General features: G+C 44.1%; 1 protein-coding gene across 1 annotated transcript in view; it reads left to right on the forward strand.

Moving 5' to 3' along the window:
• Positions 1 to 20,974, forward strand: part of MYRF (myelin regulatory factor) — a 249,515-nt gene that overhangs the window by 108,399 nt on the left and 120,142 nt on the right.

Genomic DNA, 20,974 nt, shown 5'->3' on the forward strand with positions numbered 1-20,974 from the left:
AGCCCATTGGATTGTAGATAATTCACTATCCATTCCCCCAACAGTCTTCTTTAATTTCCCACCATCAAGGTAAGACAAACCAGGCTGTAGTTCCCAACTTCCCCTCTGCTACCACCTTTATGAAGCAGGGCCACAAAAAGCTCTTCTCCAGTTCTCCTCTCCAAAGGACCGTTGGACAGGGCCTCTTCAGTGTAATCTCGGGATGTATTTCTTGTGGCCCCATGGCCTTGCACGTTTCAGTTTTGCTAGTTCCACTCAAACACTCTCTTCTGTAAATGGAGTTATATCTACCCCACTCTCAGTGGCCCCTTTGCCAAGGTCTTCTTTAGTGGACAGCGAACTGAAGTATTTTATTTATTTATTATTTTATTTGCAGCTTTTCTATACCGACATTCGTTTAGTAACATCACATCGGTTTACAATTAACACAACGACCGGCAACAGTGCTTTACAACTGAACAATTGAACTAGATAGAATAGCAACAAAACACAAGCAAGGCCAATTACAAATAAGGAACAGTTGAAGGATTTGAAAGGTCCATGCTAGTTAAGTCAGTGATTTAAGTAGCAGAGCAAATCACATGTAAGTAAAGTGATATAAAATACAGGTCGCAAAATGTTGGAAGGATTGGAAAAAACACAAATGTTTAAATATCATACTTAAATATTGCGAAAAGAAACGCAAATTGCACAAATGAACAGAGGGCCTGTTAAGTATAAGACGGTAATGGGAAAATGAAGGCGGAATGGGGTGCAGGCTGGCTGCGGCTAGGAACACATGAAATGGTAATGTAGACAGAAACGTCGTAGTATAGAGTGGGATGGAAAAAGATGTTACAAAGTTGGGCAAAGGATGGAAGCTGTATCGGTTAGGGGAAAGCTGGAGGAGGTACAGGGGACATGTTTGTTTAATGTTTCTGCTTTTCTTCAGCTCTTTTTACACACATTGCTCTTCTGGTCTTTCTCCTTTCTCTGACATACCTGGAAAATGTTTTTGTCTCTTTGTTTTACTTTTGTTTTTTGCGGTTCTTTCTTCCAGTCTAACTCACTATCCTCACTTCTTTCCTTGCCTCTTTAGCTTCATGGGTTGCTCTTCTTTTTCAGTTGCTTTGTACTTTTTTTTTGAATGCTTTTTGCCTTTATTTTTTTTTAGCCACCGCATTGGAGAACCATCCCGGTTTCCTTTTCCCATTTCTTTTCTTTGCATTCTCTTACAGAAAGATTTGCTGCCATGACTGTAGCTCCTTTTCGTCTGGCCCCAGCTCTTATTCCACGCCGCCTGCCTTCTCTCAGCCTTCCAGCTCCTCAAGGTGCTTCTTCATTTTTCCTAAAGTCAGTGTTTTTTGAAAATCCAAGACTTTGGTCTTTGTGCGACTTCTCTCCGTTTTTGCATCTGATGATCACTGGTGCTTAATTGGGCACCTGTCTAGACATTAGAGATAAGGAAAGTTTCTGAAAGGACTGGGGGTTGAAGGGAGGTTGTGTTGCGCTATGGCTGTTCCAGGTGCCGAGAGTCTCCCTCTTAAAATGTGCTCCCCCCTGTAGCAGCTCTGTGTGTTAGATGCACTGCTGGTTAATGCTGTGTGCCGGATACACTCAGTTGTCTGTAATCAACTTTAGTGTTGGGTGCCCAGCTCTCTCATTTAGCTTTTATTTAGAGACACACCACCATACTATGGAAATACCTGGGACGAGCATGGTATTACCCAGTAAGGTCCAATGTGTGCCAGGTTCTGGGAGTTCCCTTCTTGGTGGTTTCACTCTGGAGAAGGCCCTCACAGATAGATACTCGAGGTCACGTACATTCGGGCTGTTTAGGTGTTGAAATCCTAGTCCTGTAACGTGTTACGTGCTGGGTAACCCCCTCGCCTCCTCTCGTCTCTCGCAGTCTCGTTCATTGGATGGGCTCTTGTCCTTGGACTTTGGGCTGGCTGATAAGAGCCCAGGGAAGTAAATGAATTTAAGGAATAATTAACTCAGATTCTGTTTACTGCAAGGAACCAGACAGTAGCAGGGCAGGAGAAAAAAGGCAAACCAGTGAGCAGGAAGAATTAAGGCCTTGTTCAATAAGGAATTTTCCAGGGGAAAAGAATGGGGAACAGTTCTTTTTGAATAAGACCCATAACCCGCACTAATACCCAGATTCTGGTCCCCACCCTCTTTGATTCCCCTTTCTTATCTCAGGATCTCTTAGCTCTCTTTCTCTCTCTCTCACTCACTCTCTCTCTCTCTCGTGTTCCCTCACTCCCTGCTTTCAGAAATCTGCAGGAGATTTTTTTAGGGATTTTCCTGGAAATCAGTTGATTTTTTTTTTCCTGGAGATTTAGCTACATTAATTGATTCTCAGGTACTAAAAATTGTGGCGATTTGAACAAGACGTAGCCCTCGTGCTAGAGACCTGGAAAATGCGAGAGACTGGAAGGGGGTTGTCCTGTACGAGAGCTAACCCTGCCCCTGTCCCTTTCTCGTGGCTTGGGATCACCCTGTCGCCGCCGACCCCCCCCCCCCCTCTGACCGAACATACAGATTATTCTGCATTCTGCTCCTTGCCCTCAGTCATCCTTGCATCTTTTTCTCCCTTTCCTTACAGTGCCCCCTGCTGGATAAAACAGTGATCAGTTTCCCTGACTGTATCTCCCTCTCGTCTTCGCGGCTGGAGCCGAGATCCTGCCTTGCGCAGGTGCCTTTCAGTGCACTGGACTGTAGCTCTGCTAGAGGGAATGTCCAACAACAATTTCTTGTCTTCAGAGGTTTTCAAAGGGACATCTGAGCCCCATACGTTAATACTCGCAATCACAGTTATGCATGGCCAGTAAAAGACAGCACAAGCTTTGCGGCATCCAGATCTTATTTACCAATGGAGAACACACAGAATTCACAACTAACATTCTAAAAAGAATATATTTATTTATTTATTTGTGGCTTTTCTATACCGATGTTCGAAGGACATCACATCAGTTTACAAGAAAAAGGCGGAAAATACATTACATAGGAAGATAACTGGGGAGAACATATGATGAACAACCTAAGGAATTATAACAGGGAGTAGAAGGGAAGGGGCAGAGATATTTGTAACATTCTAACTTTAAGAACATGAAGTTTACAGAGTCAAAAATTATAACTTTAAGAACAAATATATAACATTTCTATATTATAAATATTATAATATATATATATAATTTATATATTGTAAATATTATAATAACAAATATATAATGCAAATTCCATTCTGTGCACTGTACTCACTGCAGCTCATGACTAATATATTTTCAGATCCAGCGGGGGTGGGGTGTACAGGTGCTTTCCTCTGATATAGTCAGTCACTCAACTTTGTATCATGAAGGAATAATGTAATAGCAAGCAAATAAAGGCCAAATGGTCTCTCCAGTCTTCTGTAACTGCTGCTCTGTGCCGATTACCCCCTCACCTTCTGTTTAGGGTTGTGAGTGCTGCTCAGTGCTGGTTACCGCATGTCTTGTGTTTAGGTTTATAACTTCCACTCTCTGTAAGGCAACCCCATGGAAAAATGTTACGCCAAAAGTTACCACTGATTACCCCCGTTTCTTCATTTCCATCCTCTGGCCACGAGGATCTTCTGCATTTATCCCAATTTTGTCTTCACTACTTTTTCCAGCAGGGCATTCCAGGCATCCACCAGGCTTCCTCTGAAAAAATATTTCCCGATGTTGTTTCTGACTCTGCTTCTTTACTTTCATATCATAACTCCTAGTTCTACAGCTTCCTTTCTATCAGAAAAGGTTTGAGTCTTGGGCATTATTAATACCTATTTAAAAGTCTGTATCATATTTCTCCTGTTGCTCCTCTCTAGGACAAGTAAATTTAGCTCCTGAAATCTCACCTATGTCGGTGCAGACCCCATACCATTTTGGTTGTCTTTTTCATAACCTCTTCTATCTTTTTGCTATCCTTTCTGACTTATGGTCTTCAAAACTGAACACAGTGCTCCATGTGAGACCTCACCCATGACCTGTACAGGGCATTATCACCTTCTTTCTCCTGCTGGTTATGCCTCTCTACAGCCCAGCTTCCCTCTAGACCAAGTCACCGCCTTGTCACATTACTTTGCTACCTTCAGATCATCAAACACCATCACTCCGAGGTCTCTTTCCCGGTCCATGCACATCAGTCTTTTGCCCCATTATATAGAACTCTTTTGAATTTTGGTAGCCCAAATGCATGACCTTCCACTTCTTGTCATTGCATCCCAGCTGCCAAACTTTTGACCACTCGTCAAGCTTTCTTAGGTCATTTAGTTAGTTCGTTTATTACATTGGATAGATCGCTTTTCTTACCAAAATTAAAGCGATTTACAATAGAAATAAAAATGTCAAAACAAGTAATTCACATTAAAAGTAAAACAGCATAATTAAGGTAAATAGCTACTAAACATAAAAATAAATAAAACATAAAATAATAAAACATATAGTAAAAGAACCATAATCTGTGAAATAACATTATAAAAGTAATGAAACTAAAATTAGCACATCAGTCTGGAAAAGCAAAATAGTAGGGTCTTCAATAATTTCCTAAATTTAAAATATTCTTTTTCAAGGTGAAGTATAAGAGGGAGAATTCCTCAAGGAGGAGGCCATAAAAGCAAAAGACATTTCCCAAGTACCCTCATAGACAATCTCATTAAAAGAGGATACTCGAATCAGATTGAGTTGGGATGATTGAAGTGTACGTCCTGGAACATATGGTATTAGCAGATTATATAAATATAAAGGTAAGCCAAAATGAAAGGCCTTGAAAGCTAGACTGCCAATTTTGACTTGAACACAGAGTGAGATAGGCAACCAGTGGAGTTCACATAACAGTGGAGTGACATGATCAAATTTCTTTTTACCAAAAATAATTTTAGCAGCGGTATTTTGTACTAACTGTAGTCTTTGAATGAAATTTGATGATAAAGAATGATACAAGGAATTACAGTAATCCAAGCGGTTAAGAACCAAGGGATGAATTAATGATCTCAAATCTGTAGAATCCAAAAAAGATCTAACTCATCGAATTAGATGGAAAAAAGATAAGCTTTTTTAATTAATTTGGAGACTTTAAGTTCAAAAGTGAATTTGGAGTCAAATAAGACTCCTAAAGAACAGACAATATTCTTCACCTGAATTAGAATTCCAGACAGCATAGGGGAAGGAAGAAGCGAATCAGCCATCTTCTGAGAAAACCAAATAGCTTCTGATTTGTCAGGGTTAACTGTTAATCTGGCTGCGGATAACCAGTCAACAGCTTTGGAAAGGCAAATATTAAACTGGTGCAGAAAGTCATTATTCTTGGTGTCAAATGAGGCAATAATCTGTATGTTGTTGGTATAGAGATAGGAGAAACCTAAACTTTGAATAAGAGTGGCCAAAGGCACTAAGTACACTCTGTTGCAGAGCTTAGTGTCATCTGCAAAATGACAAACCTTTCCTTATAACCTTGATCCCTGATCTATGACCGCCCCAACTACAATAACTCGGCATGGTCCTCCAGTCGATGTACCCCAAGCCTGACATGGCTTCTGACTCTATATTAGTTAGTTCCGAGTTTTATGACCTGATACTATTTAGTCATGAATATACGATATTATTACAGCCCTGAGTATATGATATTATTTATATATTTGATAGTATTCAGTCCTGAGTACATGTTATTATTGTAGTCCTGAGTATATGACCAGATATTATTTATTTCTGAGTTACCCATGCCTCTGGCTCTTCCTCCTCCCAGTTCGAGTGCCCCTGTTTTATTGTAACTTTTTTCACTTTTCGCCTAACGTTCATGTTGATGTTAATGTTATTGCACCATTGTTTCTTGTAAACCGATATGATATGATTGGTATCATGAATGTCGGTATAAAAAAGCTATAAATAAATAAATAAATATCACTTATAAAAATACTGAACAGGTCTGGCCCAAGAATTGATCCCTGAGGCCCTCCACCTATCACTTTTCTCTCTTCTCAGCAAATTCCATTTACCATTATGCACTGTTGTCTGCTGGTCAACTAATTTTCATGCCATCCCATTGGGGCCTATTCCCAGGCTGCTCATTTTATTCATGAGCCTCCTATGCAGGATCATGTCAAAAGCTTTGCTGAAATCCAAAATGGATTGAGCAATCTTGATCTTTCAGGGTGAAATCAAACCCTGCTGCCCTTAATTTGAATATTTCTCATCAATTGAGGTTTGAGATCCTGATGCAAAACTGGATGAAAATCGTCATGGAAACTTTGATAGTCTCCTCAAGTTTTTCGGTTGTACTGGGCTCTAATAGCTTTTGATTAGTAAATTTGATTTCAGATTTCATTTGGGAATTTCAGTCCAATGGTTAACAGAGTAAAATCTGGGGCTAACCCAATGATTCGGTGGCAGTAACTGTGCAACAAGCAAGTGGAAGGGCCCTTTGCCCTTACTAAAGGGTAAATATTTTTTTTAACACAGAGTGGTACAATTCTCTGCACCCCTGTGGAGTCTGCCAGAAGAGGTTAAATGCAAAGACCCCTGTAGGAAAACGCAGTTCAGTTGATTTCTAAAACTGTGTTGAGATATTTGTACTGGTCTTTCCCTTCATAGGAGCAGTTGGCTTCTACCCAAAAGCCATAAATGAGAGGAGAACCATTCGGCCTTGCCTCAGCATGTCTGAGGAATTCAGATGCTGCCATGCATAGCTTTGGCCTGAACTAGGCCTGGATTCGTCAATAGGCCTGCACCAAGAGTGGCAGAAGTCTGGAGGCAGCAGATTGGTTGAAGATGTATTGCCTCCCAGCTGCTCTGAGTTTCACTCAGCAAAGAACAGCTCTCTACTTCCTGCTCTAGCCCCTCCCCTCTCAGGCAGTATGAAGAGAACAGGAGGGGAGGGGGTGAGACTGGAGCAGACCACAGAGCAAAGAAAAGTTGCTCTGCTTCCTAATCCAGCCCCTCCCCTCCTCTCGTGTAGGGAGGGGGGGGGGGCGGTGCCACAGCACCAACAGTGCCTAGGGCTGGCAAAAACCTAAATCTGTCATTGGACTGAACTCAACAAAATCTTTGATCTATCCAACTCAGGACCTGTAGGTAAACATTAAGCGGGAGAGTAGATCCCTAGGAATTTGGTAATCATACTTGTTTTGGGAAGGGAGTGAATACCTAAGGGTATTCTAGCTGTGTGTACGGGTCAATATTCTACCCCAAGTAGCAGGCTTGCATTGGAAGTCTATGGAGATCATGCTGGAGAAGGGGAAGGGATTTCTTATTCAAGTGATGTCTTCATTGCCAACCTGCCTTCTAAAAAGAGCAGAAGAACTGTATACTCTGTTGTAAATATTTACCTACTAAGTATCTAACTTTATGTAAAAGGAGAGCCCATTAGGAACAATGATCCAAACCAATGCGAGTGAATTTCCATCACCGGGAGGGTCTTGGAGATTATTCTTGCCCACTGCTGCCCTCTTCCACCAACAAGGACAAGAACTCCTGTGCCTGTCTCCTGTCAAAGATTGATCTCCTCCTCCCTTTCTCCTTTTCCTGAAAACTTTAATAAAAATAGGATTGAATGAATTGTAGACCTACCTAGAGTATGTCAGTTATTATGGGTATGGTTTAACTTTCACATGCAAGATATGAATTCTCAACTTTCAAATGAAAACTGGATGATCTGAAGGGAAAATACATTGGGTTTCCACTTCTCTTGTCTTCATTTTTCTTTCTGATTGCAGTGTCCTCAGTTTTCCTTTCCTTTCATCTCTCGTCTCCTGATTTCTTTTCACTTCACCTTTCCTTTCATGTGTCTTTCCATTTCTTCCTCCATCTGTCTCTTTGACATTTTTCTAATTTCTCTCCATCTTTTCTCTGCCTCTCTTTTCAGTCTGTCATCGCCTCTTAAATGTTTTCCTTCTGTCTCCTTCATTGCTTCTCTTCACCCCTTTATTTTCTTTATTTATTACATTTTATACCACTTCATCTCACCTGTGCTTAGGGTGGTGCGTCTTTCTTCCCTTCCCCTTTCTTCTGTATGCACCTCTCTTCCCTTCTCCATCTTTACCTAACCCCCCCTCCATTGCGCTTCCCACTTTTCCATCTCGCGTTTCTTCTGTTGTCCTTTCCTCATCTCCTCCTCCTTCCTCCCCCATTTCCAAACATCTGTCTTTCCCTCTCTTCTGACATCTCCTCCTGTCTCCCCTTCTCTCCCGACTTTCCATTTCCTTCTTCCTTCCCTCGTTAGAGCCCTTGAAGAAAGTGTACAAACTCAGTCCATGGGCTTTATGGCCCTCAGCCCATTGACTCTGTTCTGCTTCTTCTTTGGGGGTATTTGTTCTTTCCCCTTCTTCTAGCTTTGTTTTTGTATTACTTTTCTTGCACCAGTTGGAGTAGGTTTAAAACATGAGGGTATTTAGCAAGAGACTTCCTCAACAAATAGGAAGTTGTCCGGGGATCGCAGCTTTCAGAATTGGGAGGTACGAGACTGTGATCTGTTCATGATGATTTGTAATGTTCGCTCTCGTGCAGAGACAATGTGGCTCCTACCTTGGAGCACCACCTGACGCATGTCATGGTAGGCCGGCAAACTCCAGTGTTTGAGTATCACTAGCAGGCCCGTATTCCATCACAATGAAAACAAACATGCATGAGATCAGAGATGAGCCCAAAAGACTGTGATTCTGATCATAAACCCTGCCCTTAATCTGGGTTTCTGACCGCAGGCAGGGCATATTGGATCAGATCAAGGGCTTTGTGTGTGAATTCCCAGTTTCTTGAATCTCATTCTGATTGTTATTTTTCCAGCTATTTTTACATGAAAGAATGCTCAGTTTTGTAGGTCTGAATAGGGTTGATCTGCATGTCTCTTGATTAACCTGAAATGCTCTCTTATCTGAGTTTTTATTTACTAGTGTTTGGTGTTCAAGGGTCAAAGCAGACTACATAAGACCAGCATCAGTTCTTTTTCTCAGGGAGTTCTTTGGTTCATGGCACGACTGGGGGTTTGGGCCAGCATTGGTCTATTGCTTTAGAGAGCCTCAGGTTGCATTTAGGGTTTCTCTATGTTACATGCCTAATGCTCTGCTTGTCCCCAAAAGAGAAAAGTGATTGGCACGTAGAAGGAGATTCTGTCCCTTTAAATGCAGCAGAAACCGCTCTAAGGAAGTGAAATTTTGTGTTAGAAACAAACACGCCAATGTGCCCCCTGTAGACAGACGGCCTTTCACGCCTCTGAATGGATATGTTTGTTTGTTTTTTATGATTTCCGACACGAATGCAATATTATAGCATGAACTGACAACTGTCTCATTGACGAGGAAGGGAGGGGGACAGGGAAGAGAGAGAAGCAGGGGAATTGTACAAATGCGGCACTGTTGCTGTCTCTCTCACACCTTCTCTCTCGCCTCACGTGGTTCACTAGGCCCGGAGGACAATGAGAGCAACAAAGGCAGCTTTCCCCAGCTGTCAGGAGGCAGAGGACGGGCTGGAGGCAGCGCTGCACCACATGCGCGCCCTGTCGTGTGCGCGCCTCACTGCGCAGGCGCCACTCCTCTGCACGCGCGTGTATTCTGTTGCATGCATATCTAGGGGAATAACCAGGGCTAGCCCTCGTCCCAGCCAGCTCTTGGGTGCGGGGGCACACAAGGAGGGCTGTGGACCATGCAAGGCCCCATGACCATCCCAGGGTTCCCACATGGGGGGGTGGGGGGTAATAAACAAGTTTTCAGAGCCCTTAGGGTTTTGTCTCTTGCTGGGAACTCTTCTGCACAACAGTCTGGTAACAAAAATCACTCTTCACACTCCAAGCTGTTGTTCATAATAGAACACTTACTGGCAAAGCAAAACGTCCAAAGATGCACTTAGAGCAGTGCACCAATACTGCAACAGAATCCACAGTTGCAGGCCTTTGCCAGCTCTTTGGGACAGGTACCTTTCTCTCCCTAATAGCTATTTGGCAGATGTAATCTGTTCCTCCAAGGTCCTTTTCTTTTCTTCTCTCCCTTTCTTGGTGTCTCAGACTGACTTGGGCTGGTGAAGTTCCCCTGGCACCTCCCAGTACATAGGTCCTCCTAACCCTTCAGAATCTCTCTCTCCCCCTCTCTCCCAGGAACTTCCACCCTAGATGTCACTACTTCTCTAGACCCTCTTTTGGGAAGATAGGGCCTAAGGAGCCCCTCTGGGGGAGATGGCTCTAGAAACAACTAGGACTGCAGAGCTCCTCTCTCAATCCAAATCCCCCTACTCATTGGGGGAGGGGTGCTCCTGCTCAACACACTGCCACTAACTTGGCATCACCAATAGGCAGGGCCTGGAGAGATCTCTGTGGCACTAAGGGCACTCGGACCAGCTGAAGCCACATGCTGCATGCTTGTAAAGGGCAAGGCACACCTTTACACAGGGTGCCCTGGAAAGTCAGAAAGCCTTTGAAATTGTTCAACTACTGTAAGGTGGAGATGACCAGTTTTAATGTATTTCCCATCTGCGTACTGCAGCTTGACGTTATTCTTAACTTGCTGCGCACCCTAGGACTCCAGTACTGAGCCCCTGAACGGGACTCTGCCAATGCACCCTCTGCAATTCTAGTACTAAAATCCCACATGCAGCAATGCCAGTGCCTCTCAGTTCTGACCTCTAGCACCCTCTGCCATTCCATTTTTCATTATCCACATGTCGCTACTAGTGGATCTTACTCCTGCCCTACAGCACTCCCTACTACTGCAGTACTGAGACCCCCAAACACATCTCTACCAATACACCCAAGTCCTGACCTGCAGCATTCTCTGCAATTTCAACACTACAGCACGTCTAAGATGAAAGACGAGCGGCTCTTGATATGAATACATGACCACTAGGAGCTACAATGAGACCCGCTAACCTCACGTCACTAGTAACTTAAGTCAGATACGAAGTTTGATTCATGGGAGTGTCTGGTTTTAGTGTGAGCCTTCACTCCAGGTACCCATGACTGTAGGAGATTCACAAAGACATTCCATTGAGGTGACCGAGCGGGTAGGGTGATGTCATTTCTATATTTGGAACTGCTTGGTAATTATTCAGGCTGCTCGCTTGCAATTAATGGCCTCATTCCGAGGGCTGGTAAGGAGAGCACGTGGTCTCTTGAAGAGGCTCTCTCCCTGGCTATCAGCATTGCCTGGTAGCAGAAGCATGGGGGTCCTACAGGACATCCAGAGCCGTGTTTTCCCTTTGCCCCTGCCACAGGAGTTATGTCCCTGGGAAAGCGAGCAACTGATCTTTGTTACAGTCGGATAATAAACGGCCTAATTAACCAGGAATGCCAAGCACATATATTTTAGCTGACGAGGAGAGCAGGCATTGGGGAGGAGGAAACAATAAATTATATCTATTGCTGGAGACTGGGAGGGCAGGTTTGATGCCCACCTGGGCAGTGGGGAGGACTTCAGATCCGATGTGCAGACGGCGAGGTGATTGGGACTGATGTCCGATATTAGAATGAATGTATGTCTGTGTGTATCCATTCAAAATACAGATCCACTAGGAATCGCACTGCTAAAATAGAGGACCAAGGGAGATCAGCCAAGAAGTTGATGTTGGCTTAAGGCATTCACCACCCCCCATCAGGAGAGATCAAAGATCACAGAGACAAAAATACACCGTCCATGATAGAATGAACTGAGGGAACAGGGGCAAAGGAAATGAGCAATCTGATTGGTTGAAAGCATTCCCAGCTGAACGATCATTGTTCAGAAGTCAGGTTTGTAAACAAATCTCTGTCTTCTGATTGGCTGCAGTTCAGAATAAACTGAAGAGTTTTGGTTTTTTTGGGGTTTTTTTCTTTTCCTCTGATTTAAAAGGGGCAATTTTCAGCAGCCTGCCTAGATGCAACGTCAACGTGTACTTTTGAACCCATGGACCTTGTATGTAGTTTTCAAAGAGCAACTTTCTGCATATTTTATCTTATGTGGATCCTCCTTTTTCTGTGAGAGGAGGAAAGTGGGGGGAAAAGTACACCGGCGGATTTGAAAATTAGAGTTTGTGCATATACCTGCCCTTGAGCAAAGTATAAGGGTGTTAGGCACCCTGGGCAACCATCGACCTTGTATCCTTCCTTCCCCCCAAGACTTACCTCCTGGTGGCAGTTCCTGTGCTGGTGGTCCTGAGCCTCCTCTCTTAATTTGAATGCCCCCTAAGATGCGGCACTAATGGAAGCACCAGCCTTTCTCCTTTCAGCCTAATAAACACACCCCTGGAAATGCCCCCCCCCCCCCTCCTTAACAACCTTTTTATTCAGAAAAGCAAAGAACGAACAGAACAATAAACATTACAGTCACTTTAACCCTTTCAGCCCGGCCAGCTGTACAAAGAAAGTCAGATAAGTATGTAACCGAAATAATGCATCGCCAACCAGTAGAGAAAACCAATATACGTAATCATAAGTAATATGTGCGGTTGTCACCCGCTGAGCTTTGTAGGTCAGCGGGCTCAAAATGTTCTAAATAAATAAATACATCACTGAATGACCAAGGCAAGTCGCGGAGCGGATCACATGAAACTATAATTCCGTTGGACCTCTGCTGATAGAGAGATCCTGAAAGAGGGTCTTTGCTTTCTGATTTTTTTTTTTCATATCAGCTATTCGATATCCCATAGACACCTCTCCATGCTCCCACATCCAGAGGAAGTTCACGTAACCATTTAAAGAGGGGTACAGCATTTAGCTATAAGATTGGCTTCAAGCAACAGTAACTAATGAGCTCTGCCCATCCACATTCCCACAGGAACATGACCTAGGATTGCAAAAACACAAATCAGTCCCGTTTTTTTACTCGTAATACTAAGTCCTTATCACAGCCCCCCAGAATCTTAGTATCAATGGACACTCCCAGACACAATTAATTAAATGAGCAAAAGAAATTGCACATTTCTTCTACTGACTGGTAACCGAGATGCCTATACTTATCGCTCATCTCTCTGCCAAACCGCTGCTAGAGTACTGAAAAACTGCAAAAGAAAAGACCAAATAGCTACTTTTTTCATATAGCTAAAAGCATGCGCATTATATGATCCCTGCACATACTTCTTGGTGGAGTTGAGGAAGGCAATTTTCAGGCAAGCCAATTCACCAAGGTAAATAGCTTTGAAAGTTATCCTCAAAATGACTTATCTATTATTAAATTGCATGTATTTATCACTGCGCCATAAGGATTCTTAAAGTGATTTGCAAGAACTTAAGAACATCAGGACATAAGATTTGCCATACTGGGTCAGACCAAAGGTCCATCAACCCCAGCATCCTGTTTCCAACAGTGGCCAATCCAAGTCAGAAGTACCTGGCAAGTACCCAAACATTAAATCTCAGGCTACTCTTCCTTATTAATTAATAGCAGTTTATGGATTTTTCCTCTAGGAACTTATCCAAACCCTTTTTAAACCCAGTTACACTAACTGCTGTAACCACATCCTCTGGCAATGAATTCCAGAGCTTAACAATGTGCTGAGTGAAAAAGAATTTTCTTCAATTTTGCTTTAAATGAGCTACTTGCTAACTTCATGGTGTGCCCCCTGGTCCTTCTATTATACTGAAGACTGGAGGATAGCAAATTCATCCATTGTACCTGAAGACTGGAGGATAGCAAATGTAACCCCAATATTTAAAAAGGGCTCCAGGGGCGATCCAGGAAACTACAGACCGGTTAGCCTGACTTCAGTGCCAGGAAAAATAGTGGAAAGTGTTCTAAACATCAAAATCACAGAACATATAGAAAGATATGGTTTAATGGAACAAAGTCAGCATGGCTTTACCCAAGGCAAGTCTTGCCTCACAAATCTGCTTCACGTTTTTGAAGGAGTTAATAAACATGTGGATAAAGGTGAACCGGTAGATGTAGTATACTTGGATTTTCAGAAGGTGTTTGACAAAGTTCCTCATGAGAGGCTTCTAGGAAAAGTAAAAAGTCATGGGATAGGTGGTGATGTCCTTTCGTGGATTGCAAACTGGCTAAAAGACAGGAAACAGAGAGTAGGATTAAATGGACAATTTTCTCAGTGGAAGGGAGTGGGCAGTGGAGTGCCTCAGGGATCTGTATTGGGACCCTTACTTTTCAATATATTTATAAATGATCTGGAAAGAAATACAACGAGTGAGATAATTATTTTGCAGATGATACAAAATTGTTCAGAGTAGTTAAATCACAAGCAGATTGTGATAAATTGCAGGAAGACCTTGTGAGACTGGAAAACTGGGCATCAAAATGGCAGGTGAAATTTAATGTGGATAAGTGCAAGGTGATGCACATAGGGAAAAATAACCCATGCTATAGTTACACAATGTTAGGTTCCAAGGTGCTACAACCCAAGAAAGAGATCTAGGCGTCATAGTGGATAACACATTGAAATCGTCAGTTCAGTGTGCTGCAGCAGTCAAAAAAGCAAACAGAATGTTGGGAATTATTAGAAAGGGAATGATGAATAAAACGGAAAATGTCATAATGCCTCTGTATCGCTCCATGGTGAGACCGCACCTTGAATACTGTGTACAATTCTGGTCGCCGCATCTCAAAAAAGATATAGTTGCGATGGAGAAGGTACAGAGAAGGGCTACCAAAATGATAAGAGGAATGGAACAGCTCCCCTATGAGGAAAGACTAAAGAGGTTAGGACTTTTCAGCTTGGAGAAGAGACGGCTGAGGGGGGATATGATAGAGGTGTTTAAAATCATGAGAGGTCTAGAACGGGTAGATATGAATCGCTTATTTACTCTTTCGTATAATAGAAAGACTAGGGGGCACTCCATGAAGTTAGCATGTGGCACATTTAAAACTAATTGGAGAAAGTTCTTTTTTACTCAAAGCACAATTAAACTTTGGGTACTTGCCAGGTTCTTATGGCCTGGATTGGCCACTGTTGGAAACAGGATGCTGGACTTGATGGACCCTTGGTCTGACCCAGTATGGCATGTTCTTATGTTCTTAGAAAGTAAATAACCGATTTACATTTGTTTACATTAACTTTTTCAAGTCCTTTCAACATTTTGTAGACCTCTATCATATCTCTCCCTCAGTCATCTCTTCTCCAAACTGAACAGCCCTAACTTCCTTAGCCTTACCTCATAGGGAAGCCATTCCATGCTACTTATTTTGGTTGGTCTTCTCTGCACTTTCTCCAGTGCAACTATATCTTTATTGAGATGCAGTGACCAGAATTGCACACAGTATTCAAGATATGGTCTCATCATGGAGTGATACAGAGGCATTATGACATCCATCCTTTTATTAACCATTCCCTTCCTAATAATTCCTACCATTCTGTTTGCTTTTTTGACTGCTGCAGCACACTGAGCCGACGATTTCAATGTATTATCCACTACAACGCCTAGATCTCTTTCCTGGGTGGTAGCTCCTAATATGGAAATTAACATTGTGTAACTACAGCAAGGGTTATTTTTCCCTATATGCATCACCTTACATTTGTCCACATTAAATTTCATCTGCCATTTGGATGCCCAATTTTCCAGTCTCGCAAGGTCCTCCTGCAATTCATCACAATCTGTTTGAGATTTAACTACTCTGCATAATTTTGTGGCATCCGCAAATCTGATCACCTCACTCGTCTTACCCCTTTCCAGATCATTTATAAATATAATAACAAGCACGGGTCCAAGTACAGATCCCTGAGGCACTCCACGGTTTACCCTTTTCCACTGAGAAAATTGACCATTTAATCCTACTCTCTGGTTCCTGTCTTTTAACCAGTTTGTAATCCATGAAAGGACATCGCCTCCTATCCCATGACTTTTGAGTTTTCTTAGAAGCCTCTCATATAGGATGCACAATAGCAAGGAGCGAAATCAGCCTGGAACGTGTATGTTGTGCATCAGGAAATGTTGGGTTTTTTTGTAATCGATCCATTTCATTAATTCTTTATTGTTAATCACCAAAAGTAGTAGATCCTCCTCTGTGGAGGGATCACAGAGAAGAGTATTTTTGGAATTTTTAATAAGCCCATGACTTAATACCAGCGCTGGGGCTAGTGTTAAATTTACTTTGTTAAGAGATGAGTGGTGAATTCCTGGGCATTTATTGCATCAGAGGATAATAGGTAATTAGCCTCATCTACATGGAATTTACATGTGATAAGTGCTATCAGCTACGTAGCTGTTTGGGTGCATGTTTTGGATGTGCTAATCCCTTATTACATCAGGGGTTAATCTAGCATGTCCAAAATGCACGTCCAATCATTTGTTAACTTGTGCGCTAGGCTGGGCTCACTTTACTGAATCAGCCCCTGGGTTGGGGCAACTCTGAAGAGCCCCCCCTGTCGGCTTAGAGCCCATGTGCATTGCAATCGGGTGTCAAAGGGAAACCACCCATGTCATTTCTATTTCAAAATTAGCAGCCATAAAGCACCCCTAGTATTTGTGTGGGCATCTGAGTGGGCACATTTGAAAATTGAATGCACGCCCACTGTTTTACTGCATTGAGCTAAACACCTCCACGGGAATGCCTGTTTTTCCCTGCACCTAAAAGGATGCTGGCTACGAAAACCCAAGCGTACAGTAAGCCAAGCAGAGGGGAGACAAATTTCAGAGAGGTCAGTTTAGGAAGGGAAATGGATTGGATCAGAAGGCGGGACATAAAAAGTTTAAACAAAAAAATAAAAATAAACAACCCACCCTTTGACAGAATTCATATAATAAAACAAATTTACTATAGAATGAGTATGTAAAACAAGACAAATGAAAACACATCAAAGGAGTATAAATTGTACAATATACAAATAAATGATCATGAAACTGATCTAAAAGGAGTAACAATTAAAACAGTCTGCATAACACAGCAAGGAACAAACAACTCTGGCACTAATGTGTCAGCTCTCATCCATAAAACACACAGCTAATTACAGGATGACTCCAAAAGCCAAGTCGTTAACTATCTTTATTGTAGAAATGTGTTATCTACAGAGTGGAGCTCCTTAGGCATTCCATGGCCTGACAAGAAAAGGGCACGTGTGTGCGCGAGAGAGAAATTATGCATAGTCGTATCTTAAACAGATGCCGATATGTATGGTCCAGAGCCACTCTGGATGGGCAGATCATGAACTGAAGCAATAAATAGCATGGGGAGAAGAGTTTTTCACCCTCTTGCCATCTTTCAGGGTCCTGAAGGGTGAAGTCCCACATACAGATTTGTTTGTTTTGAGTGATATTTTGCTGGCCTCTTGGGGCGGGGTTGCCGTTTTGCTCTTCTATATTGATCTCTTCGCCTGATCTCCTAGAATCCTCTTGGCGCCGCTTCATATGGCGTGCCTGTCAGACCCCCGAGCGTTGCTGGTAATGAGCTCACTTGGATGAGGTTATCTGCAGCGTTGCCAACCAGATTCCATGTCAAGAGATTATTTGCACTGCAGGCCCGGTTTCCTAGCACCCAGCCCATCCTGTTATGCATGACAAAGGGGCTCTAGGCTGTGCCCGGGATGAGACTTGGAAACTTAGGAGTGGACCCGCATCTCCTGAGAGCGTGGAGCTTCTCTGCAGCCCTGAGAGGATCACGGTATTTCTTCCCTTTGCAGACTCTTTCCTTCCTCAGCATGCAGCAAGATTTAAACCTTTCCCATGCCGATTAGTGCACCAAAGCATAAAGTGGGTCATTTTTTTTAACTGCCAGCATTGGTGTAAAGTCTGTGGGTACTTCTTACTCGTCAGCTTCACGTCAGATTTCCAAAAGGGAGCTTTCCCTTTGAAAATTATCCCACCAAAAACTGCCTGCACACAGTCACATCTGCTAATGTGTGTATGGCTTTTTTTCCAAGAGGAAATCTGTGCAGAGTTTGGACAATGCACAAGAAGAACACCTCTTCAGACTGGGGCGGATTTTAAAAGGAGCGCGAATAGGCCTGCTTTTGTTTGCGCTCAGGCGCAAACAAAAGTACGCTGGATTTTAGTAGATACGCGCGGAGCTGCGCGTATCTACTAAAAAACCTGGATCGGCGCGCGCAAGGCTATCGATTTTGTATAGCCGGCGCGCGCCGAGCCGCGCAGCCTACCCCCGTTCCCTCCGAGGCCGCTCCGAAATCGGAGCGGCCTCGGAGGGAATCCTCTAACACCCTCCCCTCACCTTCCCCTCCCTTCCTCTACCTAACCCACCCGCCCGGCCCTGTCTATACCCCCCCCTTACCTTTGTTGGGGGATTTACGCCTCCCAGAGGGAGGCGTAAATCCCCGCGCGCCAGCGGGCCTCCTGCGCGCCGGGCCGCAACCTGGGGGCGGGTAAGGAGGGCGCGGCCACGCCCCCGGACCGCCCCAGGCCGTAGCCACGCCCCGTACCCGCCCCCAAAACGCTGCCGACATGCCCCGAAAACGCCGCGACGACCGGGACCGCCCCCCGACACACCCCCGACACGCCCCCCTCAGAGAACCCCGGGACTTACGCGAGTCCCGGGGCTCTGCGCGCGCCGGTAGGCCTATGTAAAATAGGCTTACCGGCGCGCAGGGCCCTGCTCGCCTAAATCCGCCCGGTTTTGGGCGGATTTACGCGAGCAGGGCTCTGAAAATCCGCCCCACTGTGAATAAAAAGGCCCTCGTGCATACTTTGACCTGAATATTGGCAGAGAAAGTTTTGTAAAAGCCCATTCCCAGGGATGGAGCACTGTTTTTTACTTTCAGGAATGGGATGTTTGGTTATGGTTCACCCTCTAAGCAGGTAAAAATAAACGCATACATCAACAGCGTGTGTACTTTTACCCGCCTATCCCTGCATGCATTCCCAGGGCGGGGCAAGGTTGGATATTCAAAACTACACCTGGTTTCTTTTGCCGAAAAAGAATACCTGCACAAGTTTTGCTTTGATTATTGCTACCAACCCTTGTGGATTTGCCGTAGTGTGGGTAGTTTGATTATTGACTCCTTGGTATCTCCAGTGCTCTCTCCCAGGGCCAAATAGTCGGGTTTCCCTTCTCCAGCTCTGCGCAGTCGGCTGGCATCATCTGCAAAGCATCATGGGAGTCTGGGGATCCGGGAAACCAAAACGACTGGCCGCCAGCCTCCGTGTTCTCATTATGTTATTTGCCAAATGAAGCATCAGACGATTCTTATAACTCAGGGAATAAAAGAGTTTTTTTTAATTTTGGCACTTTGTAGTTTGTGCTAACTCCCCTGGAAATCTGAAATGAAGAGAGTTTGGGATGCTGGGTCTCCGTCAGCGTTTGCAGGTCGTACAGCTAGAACAAGCTCACTGGCTCCAAAGGGGCAAAACAGTGGAACACATCAGACAGGAAAACTTGCAGGGCTTGCGGTCCTGCTGAGTTGCATGGATGGATACTGGCAATAGGGAAGGGATTTCGTAGGCAGGAACACTGTCTGAGAGTCTCCAGGAATTACTGGCCACTGGTAGACGAGGTCTTAGCTGGATCCAGGTTCTCATGACTCATGCAAAAGCATTTGACCAGAGGGCGCGGGTATTGGGTGTCACATGGGGGAGATTCGCATTCAGGCATATGAGGAACTTATTGGTGCAAGCAGGAATTCCCCACGGTGAGCGAAATGCCTTCCTGTCACTGGGTCCTAGTGGGATGCGTGAACTTGTCCAGGATCTCGTACACACTTCCCAGAGCCTCTTCCCTCTGACCTTGTTCCTAGCTCTTTGCTTTTTTGGGGGAAAGTATTGGTGCTATGAATTTGCTGAGAGATTTACTTAATTGCAAGCAAATAATACCTGTCCTCTGTGTCTCAGCAGAGTAAGGGGACGGGTGCCGCCTTTCCAGGATCACCAGACTTTAAAGGACTGAAAGGGTCCACATGTCCTCCCCTCGTCTCCTGCCCTTACAGACTGTTTGGCTAAAAATCCCTCTTGTACTTGCTTAAAACTTCTGGACAGACCCTAGCCTGCTGAAAGGACAAACACTGGAACGAGCAGGGAAGAGGGATTGAGAATGGTGGGGAGGCAACAAAGAGACCAAGGGAATGTGCTGATGCAGCAGTTTTGAACAAGAGTCTCCCAAAGCATTCAGCATATCCATAGAAACCTATGAGAGCGTGGAATATTTCCACGCCATTGAAATATGAACCTGCTAGGTGAATACAGATCCTGCAGCAGCATGGCTCTGGGTTAGAAATATGCCACCCACAGCAGTGCCTCTCTGATGCTAACCTGTGCCAGGAATACAATAGCTATAGCAGTCAATAAACTCTCTGCCCATGGAAGGAACATAGCACCCATCGTGATTCCACTGATATTCATCTTTTGCCAGAAATTCAAACACCCCCCCCCCCCCCCCTGAATATGGGAACACAGCGCGTACCGCTGTAAAACCAGCATGTGTCAAGAATATGACCTCATTGGGAGAAGCACCTAGTATCACTCCCTGTTAGGAACAGACCACCCTTAATCAGTGCCGGTGTAAGGATGTTCAGCCGCTCTAGGCAGTGACGTCACCCTACCACATTGATCTCTTTCTCTCTCCACAATCTTGCTAATATATGCATTGCACCGCACATGCCCTCATGTTGACCATGACGCCCTGCCCACGTCCGGCACCCTAGTCAGCTGCCTAATGCCTCCCGCCAGACCTGCGCATAGTGGTGCTAATTTTCATTCTAGCCATGGGAATAGTGTTCTCCAGTACCAGTAACGCAATGTCCTTTTAGGAACATAGTGTCAGTGCAATCCTGGTGTGCTATACCTGTGCACCCCTCTGTCAGTGCCAAACAGCTGTGTTTGTGAATTATCTTGGTATCATTTTTTGTATACTTTCTGCAAGAAAACATCTTATGTCCTGGTCATGTCTGTCCTGTCTGTCTGAGACTGTGTCACCAAGCAAAAACTGTCTGACGGATTCTGATAAAACTCAATGGGTTGCCCGTTGTTGCACCCACCTGAGAAATTGCAAGTGGATTCAACCAGTGGTTGGCCTGTTATGGAGGGCTATGCGTTGCTGCGGCTTTTTAAATTTACCATAACTTAAGAGAACGGTGCTAACAACTATGATAGTTGCAGTATGTAATGCTGACAGGGGTGTGAGATTGGGGAA

Source organism: Rhinatrema bivittatum, chromosome 17 (assembly GCF_901001135.1).
Source record: "Rhinatrema bivittatum chromosome 17, aRhiBiv1.1, whole genome shotgun sequence".
Lineage (NCBI taxonomy): Eukaryota > Metazoa > Chordata > Amphibia > Gymnophiona > Rhinatrematidae > Rhinatrema > Rhinatrema bivittatum.